Source organism: Phoenix dactylifera, chromosome 1 (genome assembly GCF_051530095.1).
Source record: "Phoenix dactylifera cultivar Ajwa chromosome 1, Ajwa_hap1_PhDact_Kaust_v1.1, whole genome shotgun sequence".
Classification (NCBI taxonomy): domain Eukaryota; kingdom Viridiplantae; phylum Streptophyta; class Magnoliopsida; order Arecales; family Arecaceae; genus Phoenix; species Phoenix dactylifera.
The window spans coordinates 15,033,304-15,043,612 of record NC_143190.1 but is presented as its reverse complement, the minus strand read 5'-3'; positions in this window follow the sequence as shown (position 1 = coordinate 15,043,612).

The following is a 10,309-nucleotide window of genomic DNA, read 5'->3' as shown; positions in this document are numbered from 1 at the left end:
CCCGGTCGGCTGGGAGCAGCGCGACCCGGAATATCTCCAGCGCTACTCGAGGGTTTTCGAGGGCTGAATCACCCTCGAACACCGACCAGGTGGGTGCAAGGGGCACCCGTCCCCCCGAGCCCGATGGGCCCGGAAGGCCAGCATCGGCTGGCCTAGGTAGAGCCGACCCCGAGGCTCCCTGATTGCTCCCCGGCTCGGAGCTAGGGGGCTGGGGTCGGACGAACGGACGATCAGACCGCCGCACAACTATAGCGGGGCGTGCAAGCACGGGACCCGCTGAACTCCTCCCCTGGTCGGCAACTGGAGCGTCCTGCCGACCAGGAATCTGCGCCAAGGGCGCCGGACATAGGGGCGCCATCGAGGCTCCTCTGGAGCCCGAGCCCCCGGAATCCGCACCCTCCCTCCGACCAGCTTCGGGGCGCGCGGGCTGAGAAGGACCCGCCTCGGAGCGAGCGGGGCAAGAAGGACCCGCCTCGGAGTGAGCGGGCCGAGAAGGACCCTCCTCGGTCACTGCTGTCGCTGGGGCCTTGGAGGTCGCCGAGACCTTTTGCTTTTTTCTCGGCTCGGTCGGCTCGCCCGAGAGCTCGGCTGCCCTCTTTTGGAAGCGGGCATAGAGGACTTCACTTTTCATCACCATCTTTGCGATATCTGCAAAGGCAAAAAGGATTAGAACATTAGAACAGTAAGGAAATAAATACACCTTGAAATTACCCTTACCATGGGGATGCGCCAAGCTCAAGCCCACGTTCACCAAAGCGTCCTCACATATGAGGCCGTTCAGTAAGATGCCGCTCCCGAGGCTGCAGACGGCGTCGAAGATCCCCTGCTCACGCTGAGAAAGTCTGGGGGGTTTGTTGATGGCCTTGAGCTGAGCCGGTCCCCACCTGGGGTCAAACCCCCAGGACTGTGCAGAACCAAGGAAGAAGAATTTCTCCTTCCAGCCATGAATGGATGAGGGGGCGCCATGAAAAAGTGGCCGACCCACCCGAAGGGCGATGTACAGCCACTCTCCGTCTCCCGGATTCGACTTAAAGATAAAAAGTCGCCGGAAGACGTTGACAGAGGTCGGAATCTCTTGCAGTAAACACAGGGACAGAAAACCGACCACCGTCCTCCAAGCGTTCGGAGTAAGCTGCGCCGGGACCAACTGGCACGTCGTTAGCAGCTCATTCACAAAGCCGTGAAGAGGAAATCGGAGGCCGGCCCAGAGCGACTCCAGATGCACTCCGATCCGGCCTACCGGAGGATCGGTTATCCGATCCCTCCGCCTGGCGGGCTCCAAACGGAACCCGTGAAGAGGGAAGAACCACTCTTCGGTCATCTCGACCTCCAGGACACTCATGGTGGACTCAACTTCGCTAGGGACAGAACCCATTGTAAGAGAAAAAGAAATCAAAAGAGGAGGGGAACCTGGGGAAGACGCCGGAGAAAAGGGACTTCGGTCTGAGGAAAACTGGAAGAATAAAAAGCTGGAAGCAGAAGGCAATAGAAAGAGGATAGAGGGCCAGGGGAGAGTTTAAATAGACCTCCTCAACGGCCTGGATCAGCGAGAAAAATGCTGCATCCGGTTTAGAAGGCGACGCGTGTCGGTCCAAAAGACAAAGCGACGCATCTAATTAGGGCTAGCGCTTCGGACGCCGAAACGCCCCATCGGATCGTGCGGCCCCATCATGAGCCCACGACGCAAGGACGCTTCGCAAGAAGTGTCCCAATAATGATTCTCCTCGGGTAAGGAGAGACGCCGCCTATTAAAGGCATCTCGAAGCGCTCGATAATTCAAAACGCACGACAAATTAAAATTTTCGGAATCCGTAATGCCCCAACTAAAGCTACTTCCCGCGCTCCAGCTGGTAGCCAACTGGAACTCGGAAGTCGGGGGGTAGTGTTGGGGGAAAAACCCCAAGTCATCGCCACGGAGGCGCTCGGATAGGGAGCGCCGACCGGAAAGGCGCTCGGCCAAAGAGCGCCGACCAGAGAAAGCGCCAAGAGGCGCCCAACCGAAATAACCAAGTAGGGATGCTCGGCTAGAAAGAGCCGACCAGCGGGCGCCGACCAAAGAAGCGCTCAAGTAGAAAGCGCTGACCAGAGACAGCGCCATGTAGAGGCACTCAGCTAGAAGGCGCTCGGCCAAAGAGCGCCGACCAGTGAAAGCGCCAAGAGGCGCCCAACCGAAATAACCGAGTAGGGATGCTCGGCTAGAAAGAGCCGACCAGCGGGCGCCGACCAAAGAAGCGCTCAAGTAGAAAGCGCTGACCAGAGACAGCGCCATGTAGAGGCGCTCGGCCAAAGAGCGCCGACCAGAGAAAGCGCCAAGAGGCGCCCAACCGAAATAACCGAGTAGGGATGCTCGGCTAGAAAGAGCCGACCAGAAGGCGCCGACCAGGAGTACTCAAGCAACCCCGCCACAGGGTGCCCCACTGGGCGACCAGCTCGGCTCGGCACCCTTGCCGAGCCGATGCCTTTACCAAATAATTCAACTCTCGCTTGACCCTCTAAGGGACCTGACAACTCCACTATAACCTGCCGCTATCTTCAAGCCATCAAGGCATAAGATCTCTGCAGGTATTCAGCACGACCTGCCATTAATGCACGAGGCTCCCTCAAGTCTCTGATGCACTCAGTCATTTAATGAACACGGCCCAAGACGATCTCCGGATCACTGAACCATCAGAGCGTATGGCTCTCCCTGACCGCCGGTTCATTCGGTAATAAATGCACTTACCATCCACGGACCCCAGGCCCACCACGGCCGGCGGTTCAACCACTTCAACAGGTCCGATCGACCGTGACAACTCCCTGATTCCGGTCTGATCCGGTCCCGTTCTCCATCACGCCATTAATGGGCCAAATCGTGCCCAATTATTACAGAACGGGACAAACCTACTGTCACCTCCCAGGCAACCGAATCCTCCTATAAAAGGGAACCTGGGAGGAAGAGGAAGAGGACCAAAAACGGGAGGAAAAACCCGAAGCCGGAGAGAACCCTCCTGGACCGGGTGGAAAGAAGTAAACAACACAGACAATTGAGGAAACTGATCCTCTTGATTTTATCCAAATATTCTCTCTGTCTTCTCCACATACTCTCTTCCCCGCTCTCTCCACATATTCGCCCCCTCTGACTTAGGCATCGGAGGGCCGGCGCCGGGGAGCCCGGCCACCGGTTCTTCCTGCAGGACTCGCACCCCACAGTGGAGGACGCCACCAGCCGGCGCACCGTCGACCACCCTCCCAGCGGCGGAGCTCAGCCCCTCCAGGAGGACGCCACCAGCCGGCGCACCGTCGACCACCCTCCCAGCGGCGGAGCTCAGCCCCTCCAGGAGGACGCCACCAGCCGGCGCACCGTCGACCACCCTCCCAGCGGCAGAGCTCAGCCCCTCCAGGAGGACGCCACCAGTCGGCACGCCGTCGATCGCCGCCCCTGCGGCGGAAGCCCCTCCTTCCCCTGGCTTCGCGGCGGCCCCCGGGTCCAATTTCCAGCAACAACATCTATGCCCTGATCCTGAGAAAGTATTGCATAGAAATGCAGAAGACGGTCGGAGATTATCTGTATTTACGTTAAATATAATGATATATGACGTAAAGTATACAAACTACTCGTGCAAAGTTGACCTCCAGAATAGCAATTGCTCTTGCGGCGAGTGGCGAATATTCCGCATCCCATATAAGTATGCATGTGCATGCATTGAGAAGGCTGGTAGATCACTATACCACTTCACTGACAATTGTTTCCAAACTAAATTGTATAGAGCAACATATGCCGAAGCTAAAATTGACGTAAAATGGTTGAAGTAACACCTACTGTTGACCATATTTTTTGGGCCAACAGTAGGTGCTTTGCGTCTAGTCTGAATTGAAGCCATCAAAAATGTCTGCAACACAAATATATTCAAACACTAATTGTGAATAAAATCAACTCAAATATAGAAACAAATAATTGAGTAAAACATAGACGGGATAATGAATGATTTTAAAAAACTATAACAACGAACAGAAATGGGACCAAATAATCAGGCTTTTTGAAGACAAAAATCTCCATTTTGATATCACAGCGTCTCTGTCTGATAATTTCTCAAATCCTAAGCATTCGTACATTTTTAAAATAAATGCCCTACAATACTATATAACAGTTTGTTGTTAGGAAAAACAATTCGAGAAAGTATGATGCAGGGTTTACAAACCGTCGAGGGACTGGCAATACGCCTCGGAGAGGGTTTGGGAAGCAATGTCGAACGAAGCGTCGTCGACCAACTATCAGGGCGAAGTCGCGAGCGTCAAGGAAAGCTTCTGGAGTGGGACTCGACAAAATGCCGTCGACTCAGAACTCTCAATCGGAGACTTGCCAAAAAATAGTGTCGACAGAGGAATGGATTAATAGGACAAGGGAGCAAGAGCGATTTGCCGGTAGGAACTTGTTTACGGTCTTAGGGTTTGAAACAGGGGACTAAAAATCAACCGGAATCGGTGAGGAAGATGGAAAATTTCATGGGGAGATAGGATTACAAAAAGGGAAAAATATGAAACCCTAACGATGAGAGCTATTTCCGTGTGAAGATAAGAGTGAAAAATGGGAAGAGATGAAGCCGAATCGGTGAGAACTTTAGGGCTATTTTCGTCTCAAATGGAAAGCCAGAAACGAGATGGACCGGCTGTTACAAAAAACAGTCAACATGAACTAAAACTTATAGTCCGGTCCAATATTGGACCGGCCATTAATTACCCCTTAATATACCCGGTTCACTAAATCAGATTATCCTTAGGTGAACAAAGGTGGTTAGAAGAATAGACATCAAGTGACGCCAAGTCACATACTTTTTGATAAGGTCACGTAATTTTGATAAGGTAAAAATATACATCGCTCCGTGATGTGATTTCTATCGGCTACATTAGCCTAGGGCCTTCAAATGCTAAACAAAGACTGCTCATAAAGAGGTCCTCCTCTTAATGGTAGAACAAGACAAGCTTCCAAAATACGTGGAAAAAAAGGAGAGAATTCAATAAGCTAACCAGCCTTAGCTGATATCAAATTAACAATTCAAATTTATTGTGCCAAAGAATCTAACGTGAACAATCTGAAGACTTAGCGCCTTTAGTTCAGTGATTTTTGACTATAAAGAAGAAAAAAAAATTATGGCCAACAGAAAGTTTTCAAATTAAAAAATAAAAAAATAGCATTTCTATAAGAATAAATTTTTCATATTTTAAAAAACAATTTATGAAAAATATAGAAAATCTTCTTTTCTACCGGTTAGAAATATTTTTGAGTCATCAAAATTCATAAGTAAAAACTTTTCATTTATCAAGAGTATAATAGTTATTTCATATAATTTTTTTAAAAAAATACATGCTCAATCAAATGTAACCACTATAAGTGCGTCATTTTTTTATGATCAACTAAATATACTAAAATTATTTTTTAAATATATTTTTATAAATTAATTTTTTTAAATATTTTGATGGGAAAAAATTCTTGCGACCAAACTTTATAGCCAACAACCAAATGCAGTGCTTCCGTGGCATGCTGGTTGCCAAACGGCTAGTCACTGACAAAAGTACACTTTAGCAAAAAAAGAAAAAAAATCCACTTGACCGATAATATCTTATGCACCGTTCTAAATAATTACAGAATAACCAGCAAAGTAATTATCTAAGACTAAGATTAGGTGTCCAAAAGCTGCCTAAATTCTCGTCTAACATTATATAAAACTGGATATATTTTCTAACTTTTCAATCTCCCATAATAATGCTGTGGGTCCCAATCATTATAACAAGGGAGTTTACCCTCATAGTTGTCATGCCAGGTGGCAGTGATGATTAGTGAAACTATGAGGTTTGGGTTCTAAAACTTTTTTATCATTTAAAACTTTAACCTACATTAAACTTCAGTAAAAAGAAAAAAAAAGAGCTGATATTGCTGGATGTAGGAAAAATTGATGGGAGAAACTCTCCTCTAGAGTTGGGATATTTCAATGCATAATAAAAATTTCACGCCAAGGATCCAAAATCATGACAATTTATGAATCCAAATTAATAATTTATTAATTATAATAGCAAACAGATTCTATTTAAAGATTACATTTATACCTAATTTATTTTTAAATTTTTTTTTAAAATATCTTTCTAAAAATTTAAATTTACATGAATACTTTCTTAAAATTTATATTTATTTCTATACCTTCATAAAATACTATTTTTTATAAATGCTCCTAATATAACAATTCTTCATTAATAAAAATCATATTTATTTTAATTAAAAATAAAATATACTATTTTTTCCTCCATCACGATCGTCTTATAAATATTATTTTTTGTACATCTATCCATTAATAATATTTTATTCATTTTAATTTGATACCGTCATTTTTTTAATGGTATTAAATAGCGTAGATACATATGCAAAAAATAAAAATAAAAAATAAAATAACAAAAGAAGTATTTTATCATGATATATATATATATATATAGTAATTTTAAAAAAAATATTTGTGCAAAATTTGATATTTAGAAATAAACCTAATTTTTAAATTATTTTATACTTGACATGAAATATTTAATAGCCAAGTGCGTGGAAACTTCTAAAAGGAAAAATTGATATAGTTGCTCGGTCAGGTCAAACAACACTTCCTCGGGCCCGCGAATCGTCAAAAGCCAAGTTAAGTACCAACCACCGCTCTTGTATGACACCAAGTTTTCACCAATCATCTCTAGCTACGTGGCAGGGTAGGCCTGCCACGTGACCGAAGGAACCATCCCTTCCATGAAGAATAAGTGGCATTCATGAAAGCAGTCACATGCTCGCCAGGGAAAAAAAAAAAGCAGCCACATCACATGGGAGGATTCGATATATTTTGTTAGGTTGTGTCACCTTTTTTGCTGCACGTCACATGCATTTGAGACTGTTCTTATCGTACACTGCGGCCGATTGGGAAGCCGAAGCCGACCAAAGATAGCAAACAAGGTCATAGCCCAGAGCCCAGGCCTACGGAGAGCCCAGTACCCTAGTAATCGTCCCTCGACGCTGGATTAGAAGATTATTGGACCTCCCAACAAAAGAAGCGACAAAGGGATGCAGGGGGTGGCTCCCGTAGTGGAAGCGGCCATCTTTTGTTTTAAAATATTTGGGCTGATATGGCCTTTGAGGCTAAGCATAGTTTTAAAGAAGTAAACTAGGTTGCAGACTGAATGACTTCATATGTAGTCCGTCACTTCAGGGCACCTTATAGGTCGGAGAAGGAAAGTTGTTTAGAACGCTCTGAAATTTGTTGTTTTCTGATTTTATTGAATATATCCGTATTAGAATTGTATGAATTATCCATTTTAGTATTACAAAAAAAATAAACTTCTAATATAAAAAAAATATATCCTTATGGATATCATGCCTTTGTAGAACGTTGGGCCTGACAGCCAAACTCAGGTTCAACAATCTTTTTTGGGCTGTTCCTGCCGAGTTGGCCTAGCACATAATAGCTCTCTAGGCTTTATATCTTGAAAAAAAATAATTTTCATAAAAGAAATAAAATGCATTTTTTCCTTTTTATTGGACAAAGGGAGAGGCATATAAATTAGAAAAAAAAAACTATTTGGGAAGCTTTTTTTTTTTTTGATGATTGATGTTTGTTTAACAAAAAATTGACAAACTGTTTGATCAAATTCAAATCCTTTCACCTACACTGATAAGGACATCGATCGATCGATATCCTCGCTTTGACTTTATTTGCAATTTAACAGCTCGAAGGTCAAGATTAACCAGAAACCGTTACCAGCTGCAAAAGTGGTAGAATTCGATACCATTTGACCAGCCAACATCTTGACTATGTAAAAGTTTTGAGCTAATGTAAATTAATAATAATGTAACTAAGAAGAAAGTCTGCCGACTGTAGAAGATATTCGATTAAAACTAATTACCAAGTCAGTCTGTCTCAATTTCAGCAATCAATGTCTGCTCCATGAAGAACAGACAGACTTCCACGCATGAGACAACCGATGACAACATCCATGAAATTTTTTTTTAGATTAATGTCAATCAGTTGATGTAAGCAAGTGGCACCGAACAAATGCCAGTGAAAGAGAAAGCTCTACCCACAGAGAATTCATGCTTCTATTTGTATTTTAGAACAAGATGCAGGCCATCGGTAATCCTGCTAATCACTGAAATCAGAATTAATCGGAGGTAAAAGCCACGATTGGGAACAAATGGGATCCACATTGCTTCTGGGCTTCTAAACTTGTTGGAAATATCTTCAACCACGAGATCTCTGGAAATGGACATGGATGCAAAGTCAAATCTAGGATGGCCCATGTAGACAACCTTCTATCTTTTAACTTGATGAAAAGATGCAAAATCTAGATGGGATACCCTTGATATCTATCATTACATGCCAGGGGAATGAAAGAAAGGAGTTAAAGTTGGTCGGAACTCGGAAGGGAGAGGAAGCAAGCTAAGGTAAGAAAAGCTCCACCAAGCTCGAAAGCTAGCCCTTGGCATGCACCCACTCATTATATTGCGTATAGCCTTTTCTTTCTCTCTCTCTCAATGTACTCAGGCTCTATAGCTGGCCATAAGATTTTTTTTTTTATAGCAAATCGGCTACTCACACAGCTCCGGCATGAGCATAGCTAGCTACATTACTAGCGAGAAGACTACACAACATAGAAGGAGAAGTCTGCTGGATCCATAGAAAATCTCTTGAATAATGAGCAGCATATAAGGCGACTCAGCCTGCAGCTCGGTTAATCTTTCGAATAATATGTCTGACTTGGACAGCATGATACTCCCGCATCATCCGTCGTGTGTCATTGAGAAGGGCGCTCCGACACAAGCATCTTGTGTATTAGCATTGCACAAGCAAATGTTCCCCCGAGTGTCCGGCAATCATCCTGATAGGATCAGATGGCAGCGGCAACGGGACGCTGAGTCTAAAGTTGGTGGGTCCTTTGACTGGTCATGGGCCAAAGGTCTTGATCTCTCTACTAAGACCTTTGGTAAAGGAAAAGGCTGTGATCGTTAAAGCTTAATATCCCATGGTTCTTGTGCAGATGAGATTCCTGAGTATTTACAGGAGATAAGATCGGCCATTGACTGTGGAATCCTTCCCTTCTGTATATATGTTTCCACGCTTCCCAATAATGATATCTGATGGTGAAGTAACACCAAATAGAGTACATATGGGTTAGGCCAGTGTACATCGCAGATATTGTTGATAACTAATCACAGTAGAACTATTCAGGGAAGCACAGGAAAAGCCATGACTAACCTTGAGGCCCTTCAAAATTTACATGGTAACATAGGATCCATACTCTATACCCAAACATGAACATGATCGACAAACTCAACTATGTTCAGTGTAGCCCTTTCAAAGTTAAATAGCAGCATCATGCTGCTAACCCCATGAACCACACTCTCAATTGTTTTTGTGCGTGCTTTAATGTCCAATAAGTGTCTCTTAAATAGAGATAAGATCAACTAGCTACCCAAGTTTCAAATAATGGTTTCATTTATGCAGCATCCAATCACAATTAAAACCACTGCTTCTACAACCATTCACTTTTTATAATGCATTCTTTGTTGCATTTATTGGGTCCTCAAATATCAACTTTGTTTCCACATTTTGCAAGCCTTATCATCACAAACAATCAATGCTTTCATGACTGATTCATCAATTATCCTTAAATATTTGATGCTACCAATTGAGTACCATAGCAATGGCAGAATGTGCCCAAGTGGTTCTGATTTTACCTAAGTTTGAAGCCCAACATACTTTGGACTCCGCCGATGTCAATAAGCATAGGTAGAGACCAACATGGGCCGATGCTTCTCTACTGATACTAATTAGCGCCCGCAGAGTTCAAAGCAGGCCGACCTAAAAAAGTGTCGAATATTGGCCGACGCTTATAAGTGTTGGTGAACTCCAAAACAGACAACACTTAAAAGCATCGGCATATATTCAGTTTATAATCGGAAAGAAAAAATCCTACCCTCATCTGTCCGGATGTTTTTGGAAGCGTCGGTTTATAAGCGCCGATAAAAACTCTAAAAGTACTAAATAATATTTTTTTTTGTAGTGATAGGAGCACAATTTTTTCGGCCATCTTCCAATCGTTACGTATAGTTGCGGTTCCCATCACTCTCGACTCATCCCCGTGCAGTAAGGGGCCCAAACATACATGCCAAATGCCAGCGAATCATAGACACAAACGCGTGACTCCCACGCTTGCATGAACCGAAAGAATTCCATATACTCAAATGTGACAGATCATCCTCAATATAAAGGTTCCGGGCTCTGACCTCTCACTAGGAAAAGGATCTTAAACT